Below are 11,094 nucleotides of genomic sequence, written 5' to 3' on the forward strand. Positions count from 1 at the left end.
CACTGTTTTATGGTGATTCTCTTCCTTTCTCTGGGGCCAGTTCCAGTCAGTGTTGGTTGGTGGGAAGAGATTGTCCCCTAGGCCCCTCACATGTGGGGTGCTGCAGGGTTCTATTGTCTCTCCCCTCCTTTTCAACAGCTATATGAAACCAATGGGTGAGGTCATCCACTGGTTTGGGGTTTGGTATCATCACTGATGATACCCAATTATACTTTTTGACTCTGGGCCAGCCAAGTGAGGCTGTTGAGGTTCTATCCCAGTGCCTGGAGGCTGTGCAGGTTTGGATGGGGAGGAACCATCTCTGACTCAATCCTATCAAGACCGAGTGGCTTTGGGTGTTTGGACTGCCCAGATCTGGGAATATTCCAACTTTGATCTTGGATGGGGTTGCACTTCCCCATTCAAGGATGGTGCACAATTTGAGAATCTTTCTGGCCTCACAGCTCATGCTCAATGAGCAGGTGGCAGCTGTGGCTAGGAAAGGTTTTGCCCAGCTTCATCTGGTGCACCAGTTGCATGCTTTCCTAGATTGGGGGGCCCTTAAGACAGTCACTCATGCCCTAGGCACCCCACAGCTCAATTACTGCAATGTGCTCTACATGGGGCTACTCTTGAAGAAAAACTACAGCTGGTCCAGAATGCAGTGGTACAGGCAGTGATAGCCCTGCCTTGGGTGCTCCGGTTCCACTGATTAAACAGGACCACCTATTGGGGCCCCGGAAGCACACCTTCTCTGTAGCAGTGCCTGCCCTCTGGAATGAAGTTCCCTCTGCGATTCAAGCAGTTCTCACCCTGCTGGTGTTTCAAAGGGCCTTAAAGACCTGACTCTTTGCCCAGGCCTTGGAGGGGATGACTGATGTTCCCTCCATTCCTTCCTGGTATATTTTCTTTGCCATAGTTGTTGTTCTGTCTTGTGCTGTGTATGTGTGTGTGTGTTTTTTCTACTGTTCTTCGTTTTTAAATGTTCTAACAATTGTAAGCTGCCCAGAGTCATTGGGAGACAGGCAGCACATAAATTTAATAAATTGCTTTCCAGCCCCCTTGCCATTTTGCTAGCCATCCCCTGAACTCACTCGTTTGTCACTCTCCTTTTTGAAGTATGGTACCCAAAACGGGATACAGTATTTCAAATGGGATTTGATTACGGCAGAGCAGAGTAAATTAGGCAAAAGAGTAAAAGCAGATGGTGAAGAGATCTCTCTATTGTTTTTTAATATGTGGAAAAGAACAAAGCATATAATGGGCATAATTTTTCATGATTGACATTATGAAGCACCTAATGAAAGGAAGGAGACCTTATTGAATTAGTAAATCTCAAGTGCTTAAATGATAATGATAATGATGATGATAGCAGAAGTCCAATACCATCTATATCAATATCATCTAATTGGGAGAACAGGATAAAACCAACCACCATCTTTAAAACCACCACAGCTTTGGAATCAGCTGTCCCCTCTACTACTCTTTTCATGCACAAAGCTAGAACCTTTGGGGGTATGGGGTGGGAATCCTGCATCTTAAATTATTTTAATTTATACACCATTTATACAACATTCAAAAACTGTTCTTTTGCATTCAAGAAGCTCTGTAGATAACCTGCATGGCTTGTTTGACCATTTCACAAAGTTTTATTTATTCTGATGGGTACCTACAATCAAAGGAAAATACACAGTAGCCATAAAGGACCAAGGTAAAGGCCTAAAGAACTGCAAATTCCATTTTCTTGGAGTTGTTTCAAAGATAAGGAACCAAGGTTACATGGGGCCCAGAGCCCCAATTTGCATGGCCCATGGCATCCCACAGGTAGGGCAGTGACAATAATATGGTGAAAGGAAAAACATGCATGTAGTGACTTGGACCCCATCCACTGGCATCACCATGCAGTCTTCAAGAATTGCCTATGTAGGAATGTGGCCTTTGGTAAAGTAAAGGGGATTTCTGGTCTGGAACTATTCGTGCCAATCAAGTAATTACGTTAAATTATCTCACACTGCATTGTATGACTTGAATGAAAGCTTTTTTTCTAGGGGGTTCATGGGATGAATAAATAGAGACAAAAAGTAGAGGGGGTACAATTAGTTTGTCTGATAGGAGGACCAGGAGAGCAATTGCTAAACAGCAGACGTGAATTACCACTCTCTCTCATTACCCATTTTATCACTGTTTCAAGCAAGCAAAAAAATTGTACCTAAATCTCTTTGCCAGCAGCTCTGCCCCAGCTGTGCTTCTAAGGTGCACCTGTCTCTGTACAGCCCAAATCTAGTCTCAACATTTTTGGCTATAATTACACACTGTACTGAATTACAGTTTATCAAATTGTGATTTGCTGAATAAGCAACAATTGGCAGGTTTGCCCATTCTCCTAAACCATGAAACATAGTTTACAACACAAGACCTAGTTTATGCAAGCCAAACCTCCGTTGCAAACTCAACTTTGAAGTGGAATGAAGATGTTACTTTCTAATAAGCTCCCATGATCAAAGAACCTGCTTATTTAAATCAGATGCATTGCTACCACGAGGTGGTCTAAGCTCCACCAAGCCCATGAAACTGAAAGGAGAGGCAAATGCCTTAGTACTCTTGCTCCGTGCCAGGAATGCTGCTGCGTAATGTTAAAACACATGCCTCCGTACAACTGTCTAAGATAATCTTTTCCCAAACAGATTTTGCCCATCCGATCTGGATGACCAGAAGATGCCTGTGGAAGGTTCCCTCTTATCGGACGGTACATTATGAAAGGACATGTTGGTGGGCGTTCTTTGTGGGAGCTCCTCAAATGGCTCCACACAGCCTTTGGGAAGCTGGTAACAACTTGGCTCCTCCAAAAGGCCTTTGGTGACTGATTGGAGCCATTAGCACTAACCTTATATTTGGAGTTGTATTACTGTATTTATTATATTTTATCATTGCTGTTGTATGAGCTTTTTAAAATTATCAGTAATGCCACCTGAAAGCCAGTTTGGTGTAGTGATTAAAGCATTAGGATAGAAACTGGGAAACCATGAGTTCTAGTCCTGCCTTAGGCACAAAGCCAGCTGGGTGACCTTGGGCCAGTCACTTTCTTTCAGCCCTAGGAAGGAGGCAATGGCAAACCACTTTTGAAAAACCTTGCCAAGAAAACTGCAGGGACTTGTCCAGGCAGTCTCCAAGAATTGGACATGGCTGAACTGATCAAAAAAAAAGCCACCTAGTGTCCTCTTGAATTGAGACAGTAGATAAACCAATACATACATAATCTGATGTTCCCATTTGGTCTTATTTTTGTAATGCTGCAGAAATCCTTCCATGAATGGACCTTTGTTTAGGCCAGTAGCTGACAGGATGAGTTATATAGTAGGGTGAGACCATTTTCTACCATCCTTCAGTATTTTTATGCTAGCTTAACATAAAGGAGATTTTTTTGTAGCACTACAATAAGATTAAATGACCGGAGAATTCAAATTCCTTAGCCTGGATTTGATACTGAAACAAGATAAATGAGAGACAGAATGTCATACAATACTAGGTTTAGGGTTCTATCATTAGATATGCTGCAAGTTACCTACAATTGCTTTGGAACCCAAGATAGCTTGGTGGGAGATCATGGGATGAATGATATGGCACTGAAGTTGGAAAAAGTGATAACCACAAAAACTACAAATATTCTTCCAGCACACCAGTTCTTTCCTTCAAAGTGCATCTTCTTGACACCCCTTTGCAACAGAAAAGATGTTTGTGTCAATTAATGTTCTCAGAGGAGAGGAAAGTCTAGTGCATTGAAATTTTTAAAAAGTAAAGACTGATCCTAAAGTCAAGCTTGACTTCATGTGACTAGATGGACATGCCCATTTAGTTTTTTTAGCAACTATACGCAAATGCTTTGCCACTGCCTTCTGGGATATTCTAGGATATTTTTCAACTTCCCAAACTAGCCTTCAGACCACCAGAATTTCCCACCCAAGTACTAGCCATGATCAAACCTGTTTATGGTTAAGATCAGACAATGTCTGCTAGATGCTGGCCTTTTAAATTCCCTGAAATTCCAATAACATCTTCATTATTTTTCAGAATCAATAGGCATGTCACTCACACTAGTGCTTCTTAAAATAATACATAAGGCTGATTTTACAGTTGAAATGTGCTTTGACATTTTTCATTACAGTTATGATAATCAATTATAATACTGCTAGGGAATCTGGTCACAAATGTAATACTCCAAGCCATTAACGTAAGTTTCATTCTAACTCTTCTGCAACTACCCAGAAAGGGGAGGTCTCCTATCTCCCAATCTATATAACCAACGTTGCTAATGTAAAAAATGAACAGGCTTGGAGTATAGAATCATAGGGTTGGAAGGGACTTCCAGTCCTGTCTAGGGCAGGAATCATCAGACCATCCCAGACAAATGACTGTCCAACATTTGTTTAAAAACCTTCACTGATGGAGCACCCATGACTCCAGAAGGCAGGCTGTTCCACTGCTTAATAACTCTCATGGTCAGGAAGTTCCTCCTTATTTTGAGTTTTAATCTCTCTCTGTAAAGCTTCTATGCATTGGCTCTTGTCCTTGTCTTTGGCACCATGGAGGATAAATTTACACCCTCTTGCCTATGACAGCCCTTCAAGCATTGGCAGTCTGCTATCCTGTCTCCCCTCGGTCTTCTCTTCTTCCAGCTAAACATATACAGTTATTTTAACCATTCCTCATAGGATTTAGCCTCCAAATCTCTCACCATCTTTGTTGCTCCTCCCTGCACTCTTTCCAGTTCCTCAGCATCCTTCTTGTATTGTGGCAACTAAAACTGGACATGGTATTCCAGGGGTGGTCTGACCAGTGCAGCACAGAGTAGGATTATCATTTCCCATGATCTTGATATTACCTTTGTTGATGCAGCCCAAGATTATAGTGACTCTTTTGGCAGTTTCAACTCACTGCCAGCTCATGCTTAATCTGTAGTCTACCAGGACACCCAGAACTTTCTCAGAAATACTACTGCTGATCCAGGGACTGCTATCTTATATCAGTTTTATTTATTCCATTTTATCAAGAAGGAAGCTCTAGTCAACTTTATCAAATGCCTTACTGAAATCTAGGGGTGCTACATTCACAGCATTCCCTTGATCTACTAATATTGCCACTTCGTTAAAAAAAAAAAAGATAGCACAACCTTGTTCCTTTTAAGGGGTAGCAAACCCATTGCATGATGCTCTTTACAAAGATCTTCCCAGATATTGATATCAAGGTGATTTCCCCGATCCCCTTTTTCCTCTTCTAAAAGGTTGGCAAAAGACTCATCTTCTAACAAGATAGTAGGGTTCAGATATTTCACATGGCACAGGGAGATAACTATCTATGGCATCTTTACTGGTTCTAAGTAATCCATTCTTCCTTAAATGGCTTTAGACCTGAAAGAGCAATTAATTATTGGTTTATGAAAGATAAACCTGTCAGCTTTATTTATTTTATTTATTAATCAAATTAACCACCCAACTCCCAGTGACTCTGGATGGCTCACAACAGATAAAACAAGGAAAATACAATAACCAGTTTAAAATAATATTAATTATTTAATATATATAAGATGGCAAGAATGATGACCAACTGGACAAGACAAAGCAAAGGGTCTTCACTCTCCTTCGCCAAAGACCTGGGCGAAGAGCTAGGTCTTTAAGGCCTTCTAAACAACAGCAGGGAGGGGCTATCCAGATCTTGGGGGGAACCTCATTCCAAAGGGCAGGTGCTGCTACAGAGAAGGTGTGCTTCCAGTGTCCTGACAGATGACATTGTTTAATTGAAGGAACCTGGGTATGCCAACCCTGCAGGATCAAATTGGCCAGGAAGACACAGTGGAAGACAGGTGGTCCCTCAAGTAACCAGGCCCTCTATCCTCTGTATATACATAATTGCATAGCATCATTACTGACCACAGGGCACTTGTATTAAGGTTTCAATAGCCTCCCATTTCCTGGTTTTGTGAACTTTGAACCAACCTGAGACTCTGCCCTTAAACCAGCCACTCTTGATCACTGAATTGTTGTTTCTGAAAAACACATTTAGTAATACAACATTGGCAGATTTACTCTTCACTCAATATATCTGAATTTGCTTTCTTGAAAGTGAATTTACATGATGAATCTTGACAGTATAGCTATTTAATAGTAATCATAAAATTATTTCAAGGTGCACATTACATGTTTTTAGATGTACACTTTAAGTGAGTAAGAAATGCAGATAACTATGTTTTCTAATTAGAATAATTAAAAATAATAAATGACTATTGGTTTTAAAATGGACAATCAGAAAACATAAACTAGGGAGTCAATCATTTAAAATACTCAGAGGATTTCTTGATGTTGAGTGATAATTTTAAAAAGTGAAATTTAAGTAGTTTACTAGAACTTCCCTCCTATAGTTTATACTGAAATGTATAGAATACAAATGTAGATTGGCATTTTATTTTGACTTAGGAGATGGCAAATTCCATTATTAGACCAAATATAACTTATTCTATAGTAATAAAATAGGACAAGCCCAGCCTTGACACTAAGGCATGCTTCTGAGAAAACTGCATCGGATTATACCTTATTGAAACTATTGAGTTCCATATTCCTCTTCTTTCTCTTTCAGAAGTATACAATTTAAATACTTCATTTTCCTTTCTGAGTAATGTTTAGATTAAAACTTCAGTCCCCTTTCCACCTTTGTCCTGCCAGTAATTCATCCAATAGGTACAAAGTCAACAAATGCCATTTGCTAACTCTATTACTATGTAAACATCTTACAACTCTCCCACATAAAATATCTTTATGATTAAAGCAGTATAATATAAACGTTAATGCACAAATGCAGTAGTATGCACCAGCACATAATTAGGCAGAAGTTCATCAAGAATTCTGTCCTTCTAAGTAATTAAACTTGCTACTGGTACTACTACCCAGATAGTAACTCTGCTAAAAAGTCCCTGAAACCTGGGAACAGTCTTGACACTAGAATCACATTAAGTTAGAACTCAAACATTGAAAAAAGGACAGCCATTCAGAAACATATATCTTTCCCTCTACTTCCCAACTGAGCACCAATACATACTGTATGTAACCAAAATGGAACCATGCATACATAAAAGGGAGGGACCTTAACACACTTACAAAATTCCTCAGGTGTGCAAAAGAATAAAACAACTAACCAATGAAAACTGCCCTTATAGAAGCTCATGGAGAGTTATTAAGAGAAGCAGAAGGAGCAGGGAACATTGATGGCCAACTTGATTCATGCTTTCAAGGCCTCCTCAGCAAGGAGACTGTCCAGGGTCTCTTTTTGATATTTCCCTATGAAAGAGCTCAGTACGGTTTTACACCATGCTCAAAATAGGGCTGAGCCAAAGTGCTGGCTTTTTAGTTTTTGGTTTTTAAACTGTGACTTGAATACCCAACCTTAAACGTTTTACATTATTGTTACCTTACATGAGTCCACAAGGCAACATAAAATTGGCAATCTTCTTTAACTGGCTCTATTCTAATGCATTTAAATAGCAACAATGCATTAAAACTTTCAAGGAAAATCTCCCTCCCTTCCTCAGCTCAAAGATATGTATGGCAGACATGGCTGCTGCAGAAGGCACATGAGCAAAGCTATCTAGGATACATGGTGACCCTTAGATGAAATGGTGAATTTTGAAAGAATCTCCGAACGGCAAGGAAAGTACTCCAATAGTCTAGATAGCTCTTGAAATGGAAATGCAGAAGTTATTGTCTCAGTGTTTCACTCCCTAGGCAGGAATGATACAACCCTCTTAATTGCTGGAAGAACAGATGAGTCAACAGTTGAACAAAGAACATAGGTATAAGAAATGGCAGCCTTTCCTACCCCTCTACTACCACCAAGATGGGACTGAGTTTTTTCAACTGAATTTCCCTTTCCAGAACTGCTTGAGGCTTCTCTAGTTTCCTATAGCACTATCAATCTTGAAGGAGTTCACTTATCCCATGGCTAGATAGCTAAATAAATAAATCAAACATTAGCGTAACAGAGTGCCAGCACTGCCCATATATCAATTAGTGGTGGCCTTTTTGATTGGTTAGATGACATGAATCAGCAGTGGAAGTACAGCCAGGGAAACCACCCACTCCTGTCCTTGCAGTGTTCCATGGTAACACTGTTCGGACAACAGCAGAGCCTAGCCCTGTTCCTAAGTCACAGCAAACACAGGCTATGGAGGCAGTGTATATCAACACCCCTTCCTCCCAGCCTAACAACTGGAAGAAAGCACATAAAGTGGCTGTCTGAATGAATCCTGTACTCCAAGGATTCCTTAGCCAGCATGGAAATTCTGGGAGGATCCAGTCCTAATGTATCTAGAGATCAATAGGATGAGAAAAGTTGAGACAGAGAATATTTAACTTAATTCAAATTAAATGTGGAGGAAAGTAAAAAACTCAAACAGTTATCCATTACTGTTATACTCTTGGTATACACCAGCAAGTCATTTTTAGCTTAACTACATTTTTATTGTTTATAAATCACTACAAAGCCTGGTACATTTGCATTTCTTTATCAGCTCAACAGCCCACAGAGCTTTCATCACTTGTGAGAGTTATCTAAGATTCAAACACACTATCCACAAGTGTTTGGGTAGGAAGATCATGGGACAAAGCAACCAATATATAAAATGAAAGGGAAAAGTACATTTTATGACTGTCCCCTACTGTGAGAGTTGTTGGGCATGAAAATCCCTCCTCCAAAACATGAAATTAGCTAGTTTTTTTCAAAAAATAAGAATTTAACCTATTGCAATTTGGTGTCTTCTGTATTGGAGTGCCACCCCACCATACCCAGGCAGATTGGAAAAACTAATTTAACAGTATCAGTTGACTAATAGCAGTTGGCCAAGATAGCTAAGTTATTGTTGTTCACATGAAACTTACCCATGGTAAATTAAACCATAGTTTACTCTAAGTGTGCACAATCTGAAATGTAAACCAATCACACAGGCTGGGTTCATACAAATTTGTTTGTTTGTTTGTTTAATTTATATTACTGCTCATCTCCCCAGCGGGGGACTCTGGGCGGTTTACAGTAAAACAAATACTAGCTAAACTGTGATTAGTTGGTGAGGTTGTGAACAGCGTATCTTGTGAACACTATCCAAATCTTCCATATTCTCACACACAGGCAGCATATCTTCAAATATCATATACATCTGTGGAAGGCTATTGACATCCGAACCTGTCTCTGAGAAGTTCTTGCTGCCACAGTTGGTAGCTGCAAGAAACAGAAAGCTGGACTTTATGGACTCTTCATCTGATCCAACAATAAAACGAAAGATACAAGTGGACAATATATTTATTGCCACTTATCAGGATGCCTCTGACTTATCACAATCTACCAGGAACTGGGCAACTCAGGGATGGGGGTGAGACATAGCTGCTGTGACATAGATATTGTGAAGGAAGCAATGAAAAGGAGAAGGGAGGGGAAAGCAGGTTATTTGAATTAAAAACTTATCTTCCTGCTTGTCCCCATGATGCCTTCATCTCCTCTCTGGCCCATGAGTGAGACAGGCTAAAGTTACTCTTTGCTGTAGGGTTTTTCTCCTTATTCCAGTAGTGCCCAAGGGCCATCCCACTGTGTACAAAATTTGTTGACTTTATCACTGATTCCTTGGGAGAGAACTCTAGCAACTGGCAGTGGCTGGGAAAAGAGGCAGGATAGATGTCAGCAACCCAGATAGCAAAATTTGTTCTACTGTGATTTTCTGCAGGCCCAGAACAAGCGAATAAGCACTTTAACTGAATAGTTAAGAAAGGCCCACGGTGTTTCAGCCATTCCTGCCTCTTGGGAGGAAAGAACTGAAACTTTTCAACCTGAACTGTCTCCTTAATTTTGTATACAGTGAGGACTCTTAACATTTTGCCAGTACTGAATAACGAATGATGAATAATGAATAACTGAATAATGAATGACCAGTCCACTTCTGTAGGTGGAATGGAGGGGAAATAGTTTTTTGTTTTGCATCAGGCAACAAAATGTCTTGCGCTTATTGGAGATCCTCCACATCCAGTCAGATCTGTAGGACACCCTTCCCCAACCTAGCACTTTCTGATCCTCCACAACTCTCAGCCGGTACAGAAGCTGTAGACCACGACACCTGGAGACCACCACGTCGAGGAAGACTGCCTTCGGAGAGGCCAAAGCTAGTAATGCAGGCCTGTTCATTCATCTCCCTGGAAGCTGCACGTCGCGAAAGAAATGGCAGCACTCACCACGAGGCAGGAGGCGATGGATCCTCCGGGCTCCCCGAGCGTCCTCCCTTTCCAGCGAGGAAAAGGCTCTTCCTTCCGAGGACGAGATCTGAAATTTGCACCCTACAGCAATCAGAGAGATAACAAAGGTAGGCGGCGGGAAGCAGGCTCGCTCTTCTAAGGCAGGGCGGCAGTTACTTCCTGGTCGCTTACTTCTGCCTTAGAGAAGCTCCGAGGATCCACCTGTCCGTCTCCAGACAGGTATGAAAGAGCGACGGCCAGAAGTTTCCGGCCCGGCATCGTGGGCCGCCCTCCTGGGAAGGGCGCGGGAGAAAGCTTGCTGGGCTCGGGAAGAGGAGAGGCTACTTGAGCGCTCCTGCACGGAAGAAACCTGCGCTTTGGAATCGCGGGCATTTTTGCCTGCAGCCAGCAGCCCGCTTAGCAGCATTGAGGCGCCGGCGAATCTCGCGCCTTTGCACAATCCTCATGTTGAACGTGACGCTGGCGAGCTCTCTCATTGGCCTTTAACAGCCGACAGAGCGGGCGGAATGTGGGGGGGATTTGTGACCGAAGTGCTGCGGTACGCATTGCCCTTTAACTTTACCGCCATGTTTTCCCCGAAGTTCACCCCTGGCGTGAGACGGCACTCTTATTTTCATTTCCAGTGTGTGATTCAGCTACGGCTCAAAAAAATGTTCTCTCTGTTGCCGTCGAGTCACCACGGAGGCGGGAAGAAGCAAGTTATTTGCCTGGGGAATGTTTCCCTGTTGAATTAATAGATAGCTAAACACTCAGAAATGCCCACCCAGCTGACATTTGTTCGGCAGGTGAAGACAAATTGATGGAGAGAAGAACTGAGTTAAAAGAAGTAAAATAT

At 41.6% G+C, this 11,094-nt stretch overlaps 1 protein-coding gene across 2 annotated transcripts in view; it reads right to left on the bottom strand.

Moving 5' to 3' along the window:
* Positions 1-10,712, bottom strand: part of LOC134495267 (uncharacterized) — a 54,241-nt gene extending 43,529 nt beyond the window's left edge. The window contains exon 1 of one of the 2 annotated variants that reach the window (XR_010067798.1): positions 10,239-10,712. The gene's annotated coding sequence lies outside the window, so the exon portion shown is untranslated. The remainder of the gene's footprint in view (positions 1-10,238) is intronic. The other variant, XM_063300568.1, reaches the window with a different exon arrangement.
* Positions 10,713-11,094: the final 382 nt, after the last annotated feature.

The sequence above is a fragment of the Candoia aspera genome, chromosome 1 (genome assembly GCF_035149785.1).
Source record: "Candoia aspera isolate rCanAsp1 chromosome 1, rCanAsp1.hap2, whole genome shotgun sequence".
Taxonomy (NCBI): Eukaryota; Metazoa; Chordata; class Lepidosauria; order Squamata; family Boidae; genus Candoia; species Candoia aspera.